The 20946-nt window shown below is 42.4% G+C and overlaps 1 protein-coding gene and 1 long non-coding RNA gene across 3 annotated transcripts in view; one reads left to right on the forward strand and one right to left on the reverse strand.

Moving 5' to 3' along the window:
* The window catches only part of EPB41 (erythrocyte membrane protein band 4.1), a 161983-nt gene that overhangs the window by 15901 nt on the left and 125136 nt on the right, over positions 1 to 20946 (forward strand). Inside the window, exon 1 of one of the 2 annotated variants that reach the window (XM_061596191.1) lies at positions 17058 to 17079. The exons of the other annotated variant lie outside the window; for it this stretch is intronic. The gene's annotated coding sequence lies outside the window, so the exon portion shown is untranslated. Of the gene's footprint in view, positions 1 to 17057; positions 17080 to 20946 lie in introns of those variants that run through there. 2 annotated transcript variants of the gene reach the window in all.
* On the reverse strand, positions 8931 to 20153 carry LOC133370234 (uncharacterized). Its single transcript, XR_009759099.1, has 4 exons — positions 20084 to 20153; positions 17585 to 17726; positions 14383 to 14424; positions 8931 to 10663 (listed from the first exon to the last, which is right to left on the reverse strand). It is a non-coding gene; the product is annotated as an uncharacterized LOC133370234 (long non-coding RNA).

Genomic DNA, 20946 nt, shown 5'->3' on the forward strand with positions numbered 1-20946 from the left:
CCATAAGTTGGGATCGACTGGAAGGCAGTCCATTTCCATTATTTTATATTTCAGCTTTTAACAATACTGAAGATCACTTGAAGGTCTTCAGGTAACAAGCGACTAATAAATCTAATAAAGAATAATATTAATAATAATTTACATCTTCACCCCCAGCTGTCATCAGGATGAAAATTTCTCCTAGTTTGGGGCCACTTCCCCCCCCCCCAGCCTCCTAGCCGTACGGGTGTATGTGTGATAGTCATCCTGATGGCAACAGAGGGAGAAGGGATAAACCTCCCCTCCCCACATGCTGTGCCTGGGTTGTAATCCTTCCCCCTGCCCTGTAATTAAAAGGGGGGGGGGAACCAGCGACATAGATGTATGCCAGGGAAAGGGCTGTAGCTCAGTGGCAGAGCATCTGCTTTGCATACAGAAGGTCCCAGGCTCAATCCCTGACATCTCCAGTTTGGGTTGTGAGAGACTCCTGGGAATGGCACCCTGAAGAACCACTGCCAGTCAGTGCAGTCAATATTGAGCTAGATGGACCATTGGTCTGGCTCAGTATTTGGCTTCCTCTGTGTGATGTGTATTAGACGTAGTGTGTAGCTTGACTCCCAGCCAGCTCACAACATCTGCTTGCCTTGAGCTCGGAATTGCTGTTTGCTTTGAAGGAGCAGAGCTTGCCTCAGACTGGTATGGGTGGAGAGCACTTGCTTGCTTTGAGAAGCAGCTTTCTTCCCACCGACATGACCGCACGTGTGTGCCCATCCTTTGCGCAGCGCAAGACACCTGTAGTGAGTCAGCAAAAATGGAGTCAAGGCAATTAGCAGGCCAGAATGGAGATCTGGCATTTTTCTCCCCCCTCCAAACTTTTTTTGGTGGAGTATGCAACTGTGTATGAATTATTCATCCCATTGTAATTAGAAATGGGGCCCAGATTTCTTTAAAGTTTTTAGCAATATTTCCCATAAAAATTGAGGTTTGGGGTGGTGGTGGTAAATTTTCAGGGAGGTTAGCTGAGGTGAAATGGTAGAAAAACTTTGCCCTTGGCGAATGTGGACTTGAGCTGTATGGTGGGGTGGGGGCCATTCTAGTGTTGTGTAGTGGTTAGAGTATTGGACTCGGTGTCATGAGCCCTGTACAGGAGCCTTTCCCAACCTTTGGGTCCTCAGATGTTGCTGGACTACAATTTCCATCATTCCTGACCATTGGTTGTGTTGGCTGGGGCTGATCGGAGTTGTAGTCCAACAACATCTGGGGACCCAAAGGTTGGGAAAGGCTGCCGTAGAGAACTCCTGGCAGAGTGGACAGGAGGAGGTGGACTGGGGTACAGGGGAAGGGCCCAGTGGTTTGCAGCATAAGGGGGCTGACACTGGAGAAGACTTTGGCAGTTTAACAAGGGACAGACCCACCCCAGAGACTCACCTTGCCACCAATGAAACCAAATCAGCCAGCACCTCCTTGTCACCCTGTCTGTGGTTGTTGGCCACCTGGCTGAGACGACAACTCCTGCACTGCCTCCCAAACAGGAGGAGTAGGTGGTGCTACGGGAGGAGGGGTCGGAGGGAGAGCTGGCTGAGCTAACTCTACCCCTGTTGCCAAGGATGTGCTGTCAGATGTGCAGGGGTGAATAGACTGAGCCTCCGTTCCAACCCACAGAGCACAGTTTGGGAAGCTCTGCAGTATAGTGAAGGCGCCTATTTAGAAAAATAGGAAAAAAACAATAGTAATTGTGACCATTTCAGCCGGTTTAAGTTTGAATTAAAGTTTGCTACATCTCCATGCTCACCTGTCAATCACTTGACGTCACCATGATGACAAGTAACCCATTTTTTTCTTCTGCATCCTGGCCTGTGTTCAAGCCAGACGGCAAAGGAAGATCCCTACTAACAGCAAGGAGGACACAATGGTCATCCTACTCCCATGCCACTTTCCAATGGAAATCTCTCTGATCAGGGCTGACACCAGCAAGAGGCCGGGTTGGGCCTGGCTGAGGGCCCCTGAGACCTAGAGGGGCCCCTGAGAGGCCCTTCCTTAAGGTGGGATGGTGAGTCTCTCACTCAGTGATCTGTGGCAGCGTTGGGTTGCAGAACTGAGTGACCCAATGCTGCTGTGGATTGCAGGAGCTCTCATGGATACAGCTCTGATACAGACAGCGAAGGGCTTAAATAAGCCTGCCTGCCCCACCTTCCTGTTGTATCAGTGCAAATGCCCCGCACACTATGTGCACAGGTCTGCCATCATCCAAGATGGCAGCGGAGTGTACATAAGGGGTTGATGTCCCTGCCGCCATCTTGAGTGATGGCAGGTGTGCATGCAGATATGCACACACAATGGGTAAGTAGGGTGGGTGGGTTTATTTAAGTCCCACACCACCTGCATTGGGTGGAGGTATTTGGCCTTATGGGGCAGGCCGGTGCCCAAGGACCCAGTCATGCCTGGTACTGGCCCTGCCTCTGGTATTGCCATAAGTCCTGCTCGGGCGAAATAGACATGCACCTGTTTCTTTCTCTCAGGCAAATCAAACTCTGCATCTGTGGTTAGACAAAGGGAGAAGGTGATGTGCACCACTTTTAAATCTAGACGCTGGTTGTCACTCCTCCAGCATGATTGCTCCTTTTTCTTATGAATTTGGTAAGAGTAGCACAGAAGAAAGCAGTGAATGAGGTCTATCACATGTACACAAATGTGCGAAATCCAGTAGGTTAGTTTTGTGGCTTGTCCATGAAATTGCACACTGTTAATAATTTTGGTTTGGGTGGAGCTGTGGCTGCTGCAACTGTTTCACTTCAAACCACAGAGTGTTTGGTAATCAATTTGGCCCATCTCTGGGATTGGTTCATTTCTTGCTCATATGGGAAAAACCTGAATCTGATTCACAGTGTTGATTTTGCAAAGCAAGGTGGAGCAAGTTAATTCGGGACAACTGAGGAGTAAGTTCCAGGAAAATTGGTGAGACGTGCTAATGAGTAAATGCTTATGTGGGTCCTATGGGGCTTAGGTGGAATGAAACTTGCAAATAGTTAAAAATAAAACAATTATTTTTAGTTGTTTTGTATAATTATGATTCCAATACAGTGTTTGTCCACAAACAGCTAAATGCAAAAATAATAGGTTTAATGTGGAGATGGGGAATGCTTCTTGCCTTACTCTGCGTTGTGGTACCTGCACCCTTTAAATTGCAGTTGTGTTATAGAGCAGCCTCTTGCAACATCCAATTAGGGAAAGAATGAAAAATGCCATAAAAGAATGATGTGTTTTAGATTGCTGTAGCAAAGTGCTACTGTTGCTTTGCTCTCTAGCACCTTGCATCACAAGCTGATGCAGTGATGCAACTCACTATGCTTAAATTACTTTCACAGCTGGCAGGCATCCTTGGCTCCCCCCCCCACCTTTTTTTTGCTAGCTGGCTGGAGGCAAAAATAGGCTGCAGTTTCCTTGTTCACAAGGGATTTTTCCCCAAGTGTTTTACATAATCTGGAACTTGTCAGACTGGCTCTCAGGCCTTGAAAGCTTTGTTTGCAATTGTCCACTGTTTAGAGTTGAGCAAACTTCCTGGATTGACTTCCAACTCAGCTTTCAGGAAGATGCAAGGCTCTCAGCCAATCTGCTTGAATGTAAAAACCTCTAGGCGGTTTACAAAAAACATTAAAATTATCAATAAAACAGTTAAAACAAGTAATGAAAAACATATTTAAAACAATTAAACTACTATCAAAAAACATCAGCACCTATGTGTCTGGATAGCTTTGCCTGAACAAAAAAAGTTTTAAGCAGGTGCAGACAGGAATACAACAAAGGTGCCTACCAGAAGTCAATAGGCAGGGAGTTCCAAAGAGTAGATGCTGCCACACTAAAAGAACAATTTCTTTCACATGCAGAATGAGTATTATGTGTCACCTTTAACAGCGTCTGTTCTGCAGAGCAAAGTGCTCAAGAGGGCACATAGGGGCTAAGGTGATCCCGCAAGTAAACTAGTCCCAAGCTGTTAAGACTTTATATACTAGTAGTAACACCTTGAACGTGGCCTGATAACAAATTGGCAACCAGTGCAAATCTCTGAGCAGAGGTATTATATGCTGACAGGATCTTACTCTCTTCAGCAAATTGGCTGTAGCATTCTGCACTAATTGCAGTTTCCGGGTCAAGTGCAAGAGAAGCCCCACATACGGTGCAGTGATGTAATCCATATGATGTCACCAAAATGACAGGTGGCCATGGCTTGCGGGAAATGGCCTTGCAGATGAAATTAGGAGTCTTGGTGAGCCTAATTTGGCCTGTAGACTGGAGGTTCCCCATGTCTACCTTAGGATGATAGTTGCACTGATGTCCTGTGAGGCAAGGGATTGTGGCTCAGCTGATGGAACGTGCTCGGCCCATTTATTTATTTGAAACATTTATAAATCACCAAATATCTTAGCCTCTAAGTGGTGTGCAACATAAAAACTGTAAACAATATGATTAAAACAAACAAACAAAAAGACAACATATAACCAGTAAAAGTGATATAAAAGCTTATAAGAATATGGGTCAGAGAAAGCCTGGGCAAAGAGAGAGCTGTTTGCTAGACATCTGAAGCAATTGATGGTTGCTGCTTCATGCATGGCCCATGATGGAGGCAAGGCTTTCTGGCAGTTTTTACATTCAAGCAGATTGGCTGAGAGCCTTGCATCTTCCTCCTTTTGCAAGACAGAATTCTCAGAGCCTGGTGCATCACTATCCCTTATTTCTGCTTCTCGGGGTCTCTGTCTGTTATGAATCATAGCAAAAGTAAAGAAGTGGCTTTTCTGCCTGCCAATTCAGACAGTGACGCATAAAATAGCTTGCAGTGTGTGGAGAATCTTGCCTGTGTTCCCACAAGCAGAAGTGAACCATGGTGGCTACTTCTGGAGCATTGCCCTGAATAGGGATGAGATCCATTCGCTGGTGCTGGTTCAAAAGCGTTCTGTTGACCTAGCAGGCCGGTATTGATTTGAGATAGTTGTTTGTCCACTAGCTGCTGCTTATGCTGATCTGTTTTTTTCCTTGCAAAAAATATTGATATTAATATTGATAAATGAAAGGGAATATTAATAAAATTCTTATTGTCAATACTGATATTTAAAAAAAATCCATTTTTGAAAATAGCCACGGAAAATCACTTCATAAAAATTTGATCTGCAACTATAGAGAATAAGCAAATTAATGGAAAATTCGGTCCCAAATCCAAATTGGGTAGAATTCTAGCACATTGTTAGTCCTGAGTAACCCTTATAGAATAGCTCACAGAGGCTCTAATAAATATTCCCTCTCTAGCAGTGGTGGGGATCCTGTTTTACTGATTAGCGAAGTCCACTAAGTCTACTTGGTTATAAAATGGGACCCAAAGCTGTGGGTGGTGGGCAATCAAAACACATTACTGACAGTGACATTGTTCCTTTTGTGAACTGGGTACTCCAGTTAATAGTGTGCCTTAAAACAAAGCGCCTCTCTGGGGGGAGGGGGATTTGCCTGACCATGTATATGTCATCTGGGGGATTATTGCATGTGCGTCTTCCTTGATGAATGAATATAAGAAGAGCCCTACTGGATCAGGCCAATGCCCCATCTAGTCCGAGCAGCGTCTGAGCATAAGAGCACTCTCCCCTCTTGCGGCTTCCAGCAACTGGTATTCAGAAGCATAAAGCCATCCCAGTTCTGCCTCCTGTGGGAGCAAACGCCACAGTTCAACTATGTGCTGTGTGAAGAACTCCTTTCTTTTGTCTGTCCTGAATCTTCCAACATTCAGCTTCATTGGATGTCCATGAGTTCTAATGTTATGAGAGAGGGAGAAAAACTTTTCTTTATCCACTTTTCCCATGCCATGTACAGTTTTATACACTTCTGTCATTTCACCTCTTACGCACCTTTTCTCTAAACTAAAAAGCCCAAAAAGTTGTAACTTTCCCTGCTAGGGGAAACTATGATTCATGAAAACCTTGGTTTGTGGCAAACTTGCATACGAGGGCTGACTTATTTAATTTTTATGCTCAGTTCAGGGTTTTGCGGCTTTGAACAAGGTTTAGGTTTTGTAATGTGATTTGCACATTCCATGTGAACCTCCTTGAACGCTGAGGGAGGATGCTTCCAGAATGTTGCAATTTTTGGGTGGGATTTAATTGCATGCTGTCAGATTCACAAGGTGCAATTAAAGCTGGTTTGGAGCTGTTGGACAAGAAGCCTGCTTCCTCAAAAGATCAGACTTTTTGTGATACGGGATGGGAAAATGCAGTGGAAAATGTAGGATAACACTTCAGTGCAACATCATCTAACCTTCCTGGAAACGAATTGGAGTGAATGCTCATTAAGTAGCCAATGTTATTTAATCTCTACCCCTACGGTTGGCTCCTCCTATTGTGATATCTGGTACCACCTTCTGTTCTGCCTTCTACCCAGCCAGTCCCAATGGGTACCAGCTGCCACTGCCCTGGTTAATTTGTTTCCTGCCCAATAACAATTGGATCTGGAAATCTATAGAAACCTGTGACAGATAAGTGCCTAGCAGACCGACTTTATGTTGAAAAGATATATATGAACGTAATTGTGATTAACCAAACAGAGATTTTTATTAACAAAACATTTCAGCTTCCGCCTTCATCAGCTGCTAACATACCTATATATATATAAAATGGTGAATTATCACTTATTATCTTCATGCACCTAGAAATCTGTACGCTTTGAGGACAGTTAGTGTACTAAATCCTAAACACCTGATTAAAGAGTCCACTCTTCGATGAAAGCTCCATTAATGACAGCATTAGGCATCAGTGTAAGCGAGGGTGAAATGTGACCCACTTACTCACGTCCCCCTCTCCCCCCACATTGTGCTGCACTGTGACTTTCCTGCAGTGTTGTTGATGTTGCAGTGAGCACACGTCTATGATGTGAAGGTAAACCTCTAGTGGATGGGACAGATTGTTCTAACCAATCTGCAGCCTTCCAAATAGCCTGCTTCTTCAAGCTGGCAGATGGGGTCAGCACGGCATGGTGATTTCTTCCGATGTCGGATTGAAGATGGCAGAGAGCGTCTTAGAGAGGGAGTCATGTGTGAGTAAGCTTTAAAATATTTGTCTGCCAATAAGTGTGCATCTATTTATCTATGCACACGTGCACAAATATCTGTGCTTGCTTCAATTGTCTATATTCTCATTTGCTTCCATATTGTTATGGTTGGTAGCCACTAGGGATAGGGGATAAATTCGATTCGATTTGCATTTAAAGACTTAATGATCATATTTGCATGTTCCAAAACAATATGAGAACCAAAACACAGCCATCCTTTGAAATGTGCACATCTCCGGATTTTGTGATGCAGTTTTCAACCAAAGAGTGTTTACACAAACACATATATGAGAGGAAAATGTGCATAAAAATGAATATACGAGTGAAAATAACATAGAAAAATGCATTATATTAGGAGAAATTGCTTGCAAAATATGCATTACTCAGAACTGCGTACAAAGATTAATTAATTTATTAAAATTGTTAGTCACTTTTCTACACAAATATATGCACTCAAAGTGACGTACAGTTAATAAAAAATTAAAAAGCAAAAGATTCAAAACTGTATTAAAAAGTTTAAACCAAAATGGTATATAAGGTGGTGGAGCAGCCCTTCCTAGGAAGGCTACACAACAGGAGCCCTCCAAAAGCCTTCCAAAAGTTAAGAACCAAATGCCTGGGAGAAGAGAAATGTTTTTGCCTGGTGCTTAAAGGTGAATAAAAATAGTGGCAGGCATACGTCCCTGGGGAGCATGTTCCACAAATGGGGTGCCGCCACTCTCTGCTCCTCCTTTGCAGGGGGCACATGAAGAAAGGCCTCCAAGGCTGAGCGCAGGGTCTTTGTGTGTGTGTGTGTGTGTGTATATATATATATATACACCCACACCCACACATATACAGGGAGAGGCGGATGTCCTTGAGATATTTGGGTCCTGAGCCATATTGTAGTAATAGTTTATTGTTTTTAGCCAATGGCCATTACAATGTGAATGTCAATATAAAACATCTCGTGAAACATATATAGAACATATATAAGACATTAATAATCTATCCAATGATACATAGATAAGACCCTGAGTTTTCAAAAACTAATTAAAATGATTATAGAAATGTTGGTATTGATTTCATTTATTCATTTGTTTAGGTTAAAATGTGCTCAGGTGAATCTCCCTTTGTTGGTAGGACTCATGTGTTTTAGGAAGGCCATATATGACTTTATAGGTCAAAACCAGCACTCTGAATTGATCCCAGAAACTAATTCGTAGCCAGTGTAGTTGCACCACAATTGATGTTATGTGCTCAAACCGTCTTATCGCAGCGAGCAGTCTGTGCTCAATGCAGCACTGAAATGCTGAAGAATTTTCATGAGGATTAATTAAAAAAATTCCTGCAGAAATGTGGAGAACTGAATTTAAGACTGGAAAAACGAAAAGTTGAGAGAAGTGAAATTGACAGATCCGTCTGTTGCCAGTAGTCCCTTTCTTTTTAATTGGGGTGGCAAGGAGTTGACATGCATGGCCTATAGAGCCAACAGCTTTCTAAAACTTGACTGCTATGGGCCAAGTGTGTGTTTGGGAGTATCTGAGGCCACAGCACTTCTGAAGCTAAGCAGTGGGCTTAATCAGTCAAGAACTAAGAAGAGTTCTGCTGGATCAGATCCAAAGGTCCATCTGGTTGGCACCCTCTAGGTACCTCCAGGAAGATGCTCCAGGTAGCCCACACCCTCTTCTGCTGTTGCTCACCAACAACTGGTATTCAGAAACAAGCTGCTCCTGAAACCTAGAGGCTACACATAGCCACCATCACTAGGAGCCACTTGTGCTTCCTTCATGAATTTTCCAGTCCCTTTTATAAGCCACCACAGCTAATGGCTGTTCACCATGGCTCGTGGCAGTGAATTCCACACATTAATTAATTTCTTGGTGAAGAAGTATTTATTTATATTTATTAGTTAGTGTTTCATGCAAAAAAAGACTCACATTTACTTGACAAGATAAATTACGAACAGATGAAATCCATTAGAAAAATGTAGCAAACTATGTACAATACAATATTCATAAAATTCTCATTCACCAACACAATAAGTCCTACCCTACCCCGCTAAAAGATGAGCACCACAGTAGAGGCTAACTTAACTACCAAAGGCCAGGGTGAATAGAAGCATCTTTGCTTGACACATAAAAAGTGACAATGATGGTGCCAGGCTTGTCTCCCTGGGGAGAGCATTCCACAAATGGGGGCCACTGAAAAGGCCTGCTCTTATGTGGCTGCTCACCACACCTCCCTCAGATGAGGTACATGAGGAAAGGGTACTGGCTTTTATTTATTTAGAAGATTTCTTAATTCCTTTATATTCAAAACAATCTCCAAGCAATGTACAGAAAATAAAAATCAAATACAAAAGAGCAGAATTTCACAGCATTCTACAAAGTAGAGGTCTAGTATCATACAAAGAATATAAAAACCATGTATAAAATAGAAATCAAATACAATACAACCCCCCAACCTTCACATCAATATACAATATAAAAATCAAACAAGGTATAAAGAAATCTGAAAACAATACTAATATATTTTTGTCTGTCCTCATCTCTTCAGCTAATCAGTTTTGATTAATGATCCTAAGTTCTGCTATTGTGAGTGGGAGAAAAACATAATTTTCTCTCTACGCTACTTTGTAAACTTTATCGTTTCCCTTCCCCCCACTTAGTTGCCTTTCCCTCTGACTGTTGTTGCCTTTCTTCCACTTCCCTGATAATTTTGGCTGACCTTTTCTGCAAATCTGTGTAGTTGGAGACACTTGAAGCCCCATGAAAGTGCAGAATAAAATAACAGTGATATTTTACACAGTGTCATATCCTCTCCCTCTGAGTGCTGACCCTTCTTCCCCATGTGAATGTTTACATGGCAGGCACTTCAGTTCTTGATTGGCAAGCTCCTCCAGTCTTGACTTGGATTTGCTTGGAATAAGCTGAGCTGTTATCCTGCCCCAAACGAGAAATAGCTCTGCTGAATCCAAGCCAATCAGAAACCATTTGGACCCCTGATCTGGCTGCATAGTAAGGGAGAAACAGGTGGTTTTTTTCTCCATTTGAGATGAAAATCTGAGCCAAAGAATAACTATAGACTTATAATACTCTCCTCTTAGCTGAAACGATTCATATTTCTGAGCCATGGGGTCCAAGGTTTGGCAGCAACTTTGCTTTCCTCACTTTCTTAACTCTCTACTAAATACCTGACATGTTTATTCAGAAGTCCTTTAAGTTCTCACACAGGGGTAGCCAACGTGGTGCTGCCTTTCTGATGATTTGGACTATAGTGCCCATTCAGCCCCAGTCATCATGGCCAATGGTCAGGGATGATGGGAGTTGTAGTCCAAAACATCTGGAGGGCACCAGGTTAAACTGTTATAGTTTAAAGGCAAGCATGGCTAGCACTGCAATCTTATGCATATTTGTGTTCATTGCTGAGTGGTGGTGGTGGTCTGTGCCCATCAAGATTTTAAGTAATTAATACCCCAAATGGTGCTGTGCCTTGTTACACACCAGAAGGGGCATGAATGGGATGGGGCGGAGAGCGCAAAGCCAACATAATTCCTTATTCTGTTTTATCTTTTCAGCCAAGCTTTTATGGGCACTGAAGTATGCGTGATTGCCTTTTCCTTAAAAAAAGAAAAAGAAAACAAACAGGGTTTAAATATCAAATCTTCTTTTGTGTGTTCTTTCCCAGCATGATCAATCCTAGCTGTAGAGCCTTCACTTTGCAGTGGCTCAACTCCACACACAGTGTTGCCATCCAAACATTAATTGAGAAACTTTTTAAAAAATCCACCCTAAAAGGAACAGAATGCATGATGACAACTATCTCCACTCGCAATAGGCAACTGGCCCTTCCGGTTTCCAGCTCTCCCTCTCCTTTTCTTCTCCCACCTTCCCTTTCTTGTGTCTAGAAACCTTTTTTGTGTGCCACCCTTTGTTTTGTCTCTAGCATTGCAGGATAGCACAAGGTAAACAATTTGTAATGAACACATCCCAAGCCCCAGCCTCTGGGAGCACCTGCCAACCCCGGAGAGGGTTGAATGAGGAAGCTCATTTGTGGAGCCCTGTTTTAATTCCCTGATATGTTATAATCTCTTGGACCATCTGTGTCCCTGCCTAGGCTGGGGAGGCCTAAAAGCTCTTGGGATTTATTCCAGAAGGTGGCCCTTGTCGAGAGGTCTGTTTATTCACTGGCTGCCCAGATAACATCCCCAGGTCAGAGGAGGACAGATTTGTTTGCTTTTTGAAAGAGCCGCTGAGCCTCCTCTCATCCAGTTAGGGACCGTTTCCTCGGCAAAGCATCAGGGGAGAGAGAGAGAGAGACAAGGCTTAAACCAAAGAGAAAGAGAGAAATGTGGTTTAAACCAGAGAGAGAGAGAGAGAGAGAGAGGATGCTTTCCATGGTCTCTACAGGGGGTTGGAGCCCGGAGGAGGTTGTCTCTAGACTACTGCAGCTTAAAAGGCTTCAGTTTGATCCCAACCTTTGTTGGAGCAAGTTGCTCACTCAGAATTATCCATGGTCCAGCAACTTTTGACCAGCCTTGCCAAGCAGCAGTGCTTAATTCTAATTTGCATTTTAATTCATGTATTTACTGTTGGGTGGGCAGGTTAGTAAGAATTTTGGCTAGGCTTGCAACTTGTGTAAATGCTTTTGCAAAGCTGAATTCACCCCCCCTTTTTTTTTTTAGTTTGAACCACTTTTGCCTCAATCCAAATATCAGGGCTTGTACATGTAGAGAGGCGTTCTTGTGGAAGCCATTTGAATGAAGAAAAAATGGCTACCGAGTAACAATTCCTTTAAAAATGCCCTGAGCCTTTCCACTTTCTCCGTGGGATCAGACCTGAACATGACACATGGCTTTAAAGGGGGTTTAGATGAGAGATGGGGAAAAAATCCTTTTCCTTTCCCTCTTCCTCCACATAAATAATTTTATACATTTCATTCTCCCTTACTTCCGAAATAAAAAGCCCCAAATGTTGTAATCTTTCATAGAGGAGTTGTTCTAACCCCTCAATCATTCTGGTTTCCCTTTTCTGTACTGTTTCCAGCTGTACAGTATTTTTTTTTGAGGTATGATGTCCAGAGGTACCCACTGTCTTCCAAGGGTGGTTGGCCCATAGATTTGCACAACAGTATTGTGCTACTGGCAGCTTTGTTTTCAATCCTTTCGCTAGTGTTCCCTGACATGGAATTTGCTTTTTTCACAGCTGCTGCACACTTCAGACATTTTCATCAACCTATCCACCACACCACAACTCTAAAATCTCTTTCCTGGTCATCCAGCCCTGCCAGTTCCTTCCAGCATATATGTGAAGTTTGGATTATTTTGCCCTAATGTGCAGCGCTTTACATTTTACTAACTCCAGATCATTTATGAAATGAAACAAAAAGGTGTAAAATAGGGTTCCTGATTAGGAATAGAAAGTTGTCAATTTCTTTCTCATTTTTCTAATCCTACATTCAATTTTCCACATTTTTGCAGCAATTCGTGAATTTTTTTAAAAAAACCCTCATAAAAATTCTCCAGTGTTTTAGTGCAAATTTCTCCTAATAAACGCAATTTTGTAGGGTTTGACTAATGTACACATTTTTGCAAGCTCATAGATTCATTTTTATCCACACTTCCCCCTAATACATGCATTTTTAAAAAAATACTGCTTGGCAAACTGCATAGTAAAATTGGAATAGGTGCGATATTTGAAGGATGGCTGTTTTTCGGATTCTCATATTGTTTTGGAAAGTGTGAACTTGATAAATTCAGCTTCAAATGCCAACTGAATCGAAATTCTCTCCCATCCCTAGTCCAAATACAGGTCCTTGGAGGGACCTCACTTCTTAACATCCCTCCATTGTGAGCTTTTCTGGACTTTGGTTTCCCTTGAGGTGTAGGGATGGTGCTGGCTGGATATAAGTTGACAACACAGAGCTACAAATACAACAAATGTACTGTCAGGAGCATCTCCAGCTTGAACTGGGAACTTTTGGAGCTTTGTGCAGCTGCTCTGCATAGTGAGCAATTGAACAGTATGTTGTAGCATCTTCTTGGATAACTTAGTAAACTTTTTGGACTGACCCTACCCATCCAGGCTGGTTGCTAGATCCTCCTGTACAGAAAGGAGTATAAAGAGCTCCCTGTTCCAATTAAGCTTTGCTTGAGCCACAAGGTCTTCCTGAGCACTGATGTGTTCCTGTATCCTTTGGCTATCCTGACTTCTGGTTGTCCTTTAGCTTTGACCTCTGGCTTAGTCCTTTGGTCCTATCTCCTGGTTTCTCCTTTGGTCATGACTTGCACTTCGTTCCTGACTGCTTATTGGCTTTGTCACACATGGCTACTGGTTCCCCGCTCACCTAAGACTCCTGCCCACAGCTCAGCCCTGCCAAATAGTGAGGTAGCAGGTGCAATACAAATGAGGCTAATTATGTCTCTGAGCTCATTTAGGAGCCCCATCCATCTCTCTGATGGTAGACAAAGGAAGGCCAAGGAGACCGTAACTTTGATTCTCGTTGCTAGATTAGACACATTTCCATTGTCTGGGTGCCGGACTTTGTGGTTACTTTAATGCCACCCCTCAGCCTCCCTGCCCCTCCTGGCAATCTCCTGCAGGGTGAAGGGAGACATCTGCTCACAGAAAACAATGGAAAAACCCAGGATTTTAGTATAGCTGTCTGTGGTACAGCAGCATGTAGAAGCAAATGCAGGATTTCATGCACTTTCATGAAGTGGCATAAGAAGTTGTTTTGCAAGCTCATTTTCTCCTTTCAGGCATCATCCAAATGAAACTTCCATAGCAAACTGAAAGCCAAGCGATGATTGCAGCTCTAATGCAGGGATAGCCAATGTGGTGCCTTTCTGATGTTTTTGAACTACAACCAGGGAATTACAAAGGAAACTGTTACTGGGTGTCCATTTTTTCATTCAGATGGCTTGCACGTGAAAGCCTCTCTATCATGTACAAGCCCTGGCATTTGGACTGAGGCAAAAGTAGTTCAACAGAAAAATAACAACAGGGAGTGACTACAGACCTGCAAATGCATTTCTGCAAGTTACCAGCCTAGCAAAATTCTTACTAGCCTGTGTACCCATCACCTGTAAATACATGAATTAAAAAGTAAATGAAAATTAAAAACTGCTGCTTATGATCCACACCCCGCTGTAGCAGAATTCTTACGAAAGAAAAAGAATAAAGATACCGAGAACCAGACATCACAGCGTACAGGGGAGAAAGATTTTGTTAAGACTTTTTTTCAGAAAGACTGGTGGTTTGTAAGAACCCTAAGACTCATTGTGCAATGTGCCCCTATTTTCTACTGTTTCTATTCAATTTCACTACAATTTCATACCTGTAGTCCAGTGGTTCTCAAACTTTTTTGGTTCACGGCGCACTGTAAAACATAAAATTTTTCTGGCGCACTTCATGTACAAAATTAAAAATATATTAATATATTTTAAACTATGAATAAAAATAAACTATAGAAAACTATTACTTACCCTATACAAATGGGTTTCTTCTCATTTTTAAAATATACTTTCATAATATTTGAGGCACACCTAGCCACCTCTTAGGGCGCACCAGTGTGCCTGGGCGCACCGTTTGAGAATCGCTGCTGTAGTCACTGTTTCAGTGCCTTCCAATCTGAATTTGTGTTCTTGATTCATTGATTAAATTTTGTGTGTCCATTTGTATCCACAGGCTAGGACTGGGTGTCCATTTGGATGCACAACTATTTCTTAAAAATGCCTCAACTACAGCTCCCCATAATCACTAACCATTGGCTATGCTTGCTGCGAGCTGGAGTCCAGCAGCATCTGGAAGGCGCCATGTTGGCTACCCTTCTTTTAATTCAGCTCTGATTGTCTTAAAAGCTATAGAATAGCTGAGCTCTAATATTAGTGGTGATGGTAGTGGTGGGCACTAAAGAGTTGTTAGGTCTCGAACAAAAAGCATTGCGCAAGCAGGGAAGGGATATTAGGCCCCGCTAGCCTGGTGTTTTATTGCAGATGTATTCTGCAACACGTTCTTAACACAATAATAGAGTAGTGTTGGGATTTTTTTTGCTTTCATTTGTTCTGCAATGCTTCCTTAATGCTATCACATTATTGCTGCAGCACAGTTGCTGACAGGAGTGGGACACTGTCAGCATATAATACCTCTGTTCTGAGATCTGCCCTAGTTCCCAATTTACTACTGGGCCAAGTTCAAGGTGTTGTTATTGACACATAAAGCCCTTAACATCTTGGGATCAGTTTACCCCATGTATGCCCACTCAACTGCTTCGATCTGCAGAACTGGCTGTGTTACAGGTGCCATGTAATACTCATTCTGCACTTGTAAGAAATTGTTCTTTTAATGTGGCAGCATCTACACTTTGGAACTCCCTGCCTGTTGACATCAGGCAGGTGCCTTTGCTGTATTCTTTTCGATGCCTGCTTAAAACATTTCTGTTTAGGTAAGTCTACCCAGACACGTTGACATAGATGTTGATATATTTTAATATTTTTAGTTTGCTGCTGTTTTAATTATCTTTTTGAAGTTTTTTATTACTTGTTTTTAACTATTTTTATCAATAATTTTAATTTTTTTGTAAACCACTTAAAGGTTTCTTACAATCAAGCCATATCTAAATGTTGTTAAACAAATAAATAAATAGCTATCTGGTCTATAGTGCAACAAAATCAAGACAAAAATATACCAAAATGTTTGTGGTGTAAGACGTTATGAGATTTCAGTAGGAAGTTACAGGGTATATGCACTGACTGGACATGAAGCAGTGTGATCACCCCAAAACACAGACACAAACAGTATTGAAAGCGGGATCACATGTGACCGCCCCAATAGCATCATGAGCTCAAATCATCATGAGTGCACAATAAAAAGGACATATGGACAGGCCCTGTAGTTTGAATATCAACTTTAAAATAAAACAAAATAAAACAAAAAGCAACCCTGTGAATTTACTGTTGTTGTTGTTGTTATAACAACAACAACAATAATAAATGAATAAATAAATAAATACCCTGCCTTATGGCCAAAAGGCCCTCAAGGTGGCTTACAAAAGAGAACAAACATAACAATACATCAATAGAACATTATACATCAATAAAATAATACAATTCTCAAAATTAAATAACAATTCTCAAAAATAGATAACAAATAACATTATTAAAAGCAAATTATTGAGCAAGTGTTACTTTAAATACTTGTATATACATGTCCACAAGCCAAGAACAAGAATAATGCTGGCAACTGTTTTCTTCGTTGCCACTACTTTTTGTACTTGCCACTACTTATTGTGGGGAGGATTTAGGATGACCAACTGGCTTGAAGTGTTGATATAATTAAAAAATATGTTTTTTAAAAATCCACTAATGAGGTCAGTCAGAACCCATCAAGAGTTTGAGTGGAACACACTCGGACCACTAATTCTCCACCCCAACAAGGCTTCCCTTATGTAACTGATCCAGGCTTAGCCAAACGCAGTGAGAAGGGAAAAATGCAGTTAAAATACCAGGGTCATATTTTCCCCTCCCCAACTCTGTTGGATTCTGTCATTTCCTTGCTGTCCTCAATTTTCGGGTTGTGAAAATCTGATCCATATGCAAGATTACCACCCAAAGCTGCCTATTTTCCCACACTGCTGAGATTAAAAAGCAAGGAATGTTCACCGCCCCAACGCAGGATTTTTGGAGCATTGTCTGTGTTTTAAATAACACACAGCTGACTTCTAAACCTCTCCCTTATCCCAGCTCTAATTGTTTTTGTTTTTTTAATCCAGAATGAATCTCTGGTTGGCTTAGCTGCATTCTGCTCATCAGGAAATCTTAAGGAATGACTGCTAGACTTTAGGGGGAAATAAAGTAGATCTGTAGGCATGAACTTGGCTTTGTGGATTAAGGTTGCTTGTACATATGCCTTTTTTTTGAAAGTTTAAGTTCCTTGTCTAATAAATATGTTGCCCCTCTCACTCTTTTCCATATGTTGCTGTCTGATGGATTCTGCTGGCTCACCTGCGGCCTTCTTCTGAATGGCTCCACTTTTGGTGAGTATGTGCTTCATTATATTGCTAACGAGTGGAAATAGTACTTCTAGATATGGATGGGTTCCCCCCTTTCCTTTCTTCCTAATTCAATTCTCCTGGTTTTATTTGTCAGTGTTTCCCTTCAAATGCAATTAAAAGACTGGTTTCATTTTGCGAAATGGCGAGAGATGGAAGTAAAATGTGTGTGAGAGGATTTTAGATAGTAGTGAGTTGTTCTGCTACACTGGATGTTTTTTTCTTTAGTGTGCTGTTTTGCTACTTGGTTCTGGACTGTCATTCTCCTTTTGAGTGGAAGCATTTTTAGTCTTGGTATAAAAGGATTAATATTCAATCTCTTATTTTCATCCTGGGGATTTAAACAAACTCTCCCAGGATAAAATGTGAGCCAGTCGCTGTATTGATTTTTATATAGGAGATTCTCCTGTGAGAAATTGGAGGACTGGAAGGAGCACTTTTTCAGATGTTCTTATTAGTTTTACTTCTAAAAAGAAAGTAGATAAATTACCGGAGGACGAGTCTGCCAGTGAATACTAGGGATGTAAGAAGGCATCGATTTTCAATCTGACCTATGTTCGCATGCACCACTGTTTCCAATTTGCTGCAGTTTGGCTTCTGACAAAAAACCATGTTGTTCATCTTGCTGTCTGCTGTGGAAAAAATTACATAATTAATGATGTAATTAGTTATGCAGATAATTATATTATTCCACACCATTCATTTCAGTGCAAAGGAAACAATGTAAATGGGGGGGGGATGTCATCAATTAGATATCGTATGCAGACTGAAAACAACAACAGCAAATACTAGTCATATTCACTGGATTGATTTCTGTTCTGGATTTGGGATGAACAAGCAAACATCTTTTGGACTCCAACTCCCTTCATTCCCAGTCAGTGTAGCTGTGCTGGGTGGGGCTGGTGGGAGTCTGGAGGGTGCCAGGTCGGGGAAGGCTGTCCCAGTATAAGTGTGTTTTGGATTATAGCTGCAGCCATAAACTGCTGCTCGCTAATATGCTGAGTGGCACTTCTATGTTAGCCATTTTCTCTCATATTGACATCATTTTGCTTTGCTCATTTATTCCTGTGAGTCCAGATGGTGCTCATCCCAAACCATCACCTCATGTGTTCCCAATTGTTGTCCCATTCCCCACCCACCCACACGGATAGGTTTTAAAAAAGAAACACTTGCATTCTGGCAGTGTAAGTCTTTTAAGTATAAACAGACGGAAGTGCTACTGCCTCATCTCAGACAGAGGAATGGTTCTTGGTGCCTGTTTAATCAAGCGGTGGGCAATCTGTGCTTCTTTAGGTGTTGCTGGGCTCTAACTTCCATCAGCTTCAGCCAGCATGGGCTATGTCAGGGATGTTGTGAGTTGTAATCCAGCAGTATATAGAGGGTCACAGGTTCCCCAGCTGTAGTTTAATCCTCCCTCTCCAGTCCTAGTTGCACCTGCCCACTCCTACTATTGTAAGAGAGAGAGAGAAGCAGTGACGAAATTGATAAGGTTTCACTAGAACTACCACCTCATTAGCAAAACTGACAAAGTGTGTCAGTTTCAGCAGTGCTAGTTCCAGAGTTGGGGGAATGCCTTCTCAGTTGCATCACCCCAATGTGTCTTCTGTTTAATAAATATTGCTGTTCTCCCCCCCCCCGAACTGATGCCCACCATGGTAAAATAAAACAAGTCCAGAGGAAACTGATAAAACTGTCTGAGCTTGACACTATTTCCCTAGACTTGTCCAGATTCATTGCTGGGAGTTGGGAAAGATAGTTTAAATGCAGTTTTTAAAATGGGGGTTTCAAGGCACAAGATGAAGGGGGCTGCCTTTCCCCTTTGCACAGAGGCCCAAAAAAGTATTAGCACTAGTGTAGCATTAGCGAAAACAAAACAAACATTTTTTGTTGTTGTCTGAAATAATCCTCTTTCTGTATACCAGAGAACACTGCCTTCCTGAAGTGTTTTCTGCATAGATGCAGTACTTGACTGATGAATCTTGAAATCTCTTCTTGCCGTGCTTAAACCAGTTCCTCTGCCTATTGCCACGTTTGCCATTCACAAAATGTCAGAGGGAATAGAGGAAAGTATAGTCAAGAATTCTCACAGGGGGTCAACTCCAAAGCCCAGGACAATTGATCCTGGCCAGACACAACCCGTGCCTCCCTTGCCAGGGTTGAGTTAAACCAACACCAACCCTACAAGGACTGCCACCACCCCTTAAACCTAGTCACCCACTCTGGGCCAAGGGGAAACCCAAAGTGCCAGAAATAGTCCTGCCAACAATTCCAAAAGACAGGAGCCAAGGATGTACTCCTTTTCCTGGAGTATTAAGGCAAAATACCCAACTATACAGTAGTCTGTACCTAATTGACCAAGGTGCTGGATTCGGAGCCAAATTCCCCCTGAAATGAACACACACTGTTAAATAAGAGGTAGCTTTATTAGAATAAAATATAAGTGCAAAAATATGGCAGTAAAATAATTCCTTAAACTAAACACCCCTAGGGCTATGTGACATACAAAGTGTAGAGAGTTCAAGTTACAGCAAAAATAACAAATCTGTCTAGCCTATTCTATACTCACACATTATAGGAAGACAGGCTGAGTAACTTCATGGTTCCACATCTCCCAGAGATATATAGCCTGGATAGCAGATGGAAGATGGAACCCCAACATCAGGTAGCACCAAGAAAGACTGGGGAACAAAGACCCAGAATCTTAGTTCTACTTTAATAGGAAAAGCCCAGCAACAGTGAGGTGTTATTTAGCCAATCAGGGGGCTTTCTGATGATGAAATCTTCCAGAGCTTTCAGACCTAATGGTCGCTACTCCAACCTTCCCAGGCCTGTGGCCTTGAGGTACCAGTCTCAGGCTGATAAGCAGGTGTTCTTACTTACTGCCTAATTAACTGAATTCAGCTGTGAGATTTTGTGGATTCCTTGCCACAAAACCATTTTCGTTAACAGCATTAACAACCCAGGCATCCTTGACAAGTGTTTATCATACCTCAGTCTTTTCTCAAGCCATGGCCACCTGCCCTGCACTTGTTCCAAAGGAACAATTGGGAGCCTTAACGTGCACTCTGGATGGTTCGTTAGTAAGCAGGGCTTGCATTGGGTGGCTTCTGGCCCTGCTGGGATTGGTTTCATTTGGGAACTCCCAGGTGTAGCCAATTCCTGCATCACACAGGGTGCTAACCCTGGACTTGAGTTATTGCCAGTTCAATAGTTAGAGGCAGTTTGTTCATGAATCCCCATGAGGCCAATAAAATACCAAAAGATAAGCAGTCTGGCATCATTTACTCCTGAGCATGCACATAGAAAAAAGCACAGATCTCACGTTGCTTAGCTGCAGTGTTTAGGAGCTCCCCTGGGGGCAGGTGATTGCCATTCTCTCACTCCAGGGGAAGGCCTCTGCCGCTTGGCAGAGCATGTGGCTGCTGTCTTTGCCCCTGCTGTGTGTGCCTCCGCTCTGTCTGCCTGCTGCCTCTCTGTCTGCGTAACAGGATGCCCCTTTTACTCTGCCTGATTCTCACCCCTCAGAGAGGTCAGCAGCTGGATGCCTGCTTGCCTCATGGACAGTGGAATGACCAAATGCAGGTGGAATGTTCCCCTGATGAGGGCTTACAGTTCTCATGGGAGTAGGAAGGATTTGCCAGTAGATATCTGGACATGTCCTCCCTATAACAATGGTGTAATAATTAACCCTCTCCACTGCATAGGGAATGGGCTTCAATATGCAAGATCCCACATAGACCCACAATATAGCATTTGAAAGGTATTCTGCAAAGGTGACCTATACCTGCATGTCTATACAACTGTATTTGATGATACAAGGGGGTTTATAGTCAAGGCCAATTAGTTGATTGG

Source organism: Rhineura floridana, chromosome 15, assembly GCF_030035675.1.
Source record: "Rhineura floridana isolate rRhiFlo1 chromosome 15, rRhiFlo1.hap2, whole genome shotgun sequence".
Classification (NCBI taxonomy): Eukaryota; Metazoa; Chordata; class Lepidosauria; order Squamata; family Rhineuridae; genus Rhineura; species Rhineura floridana.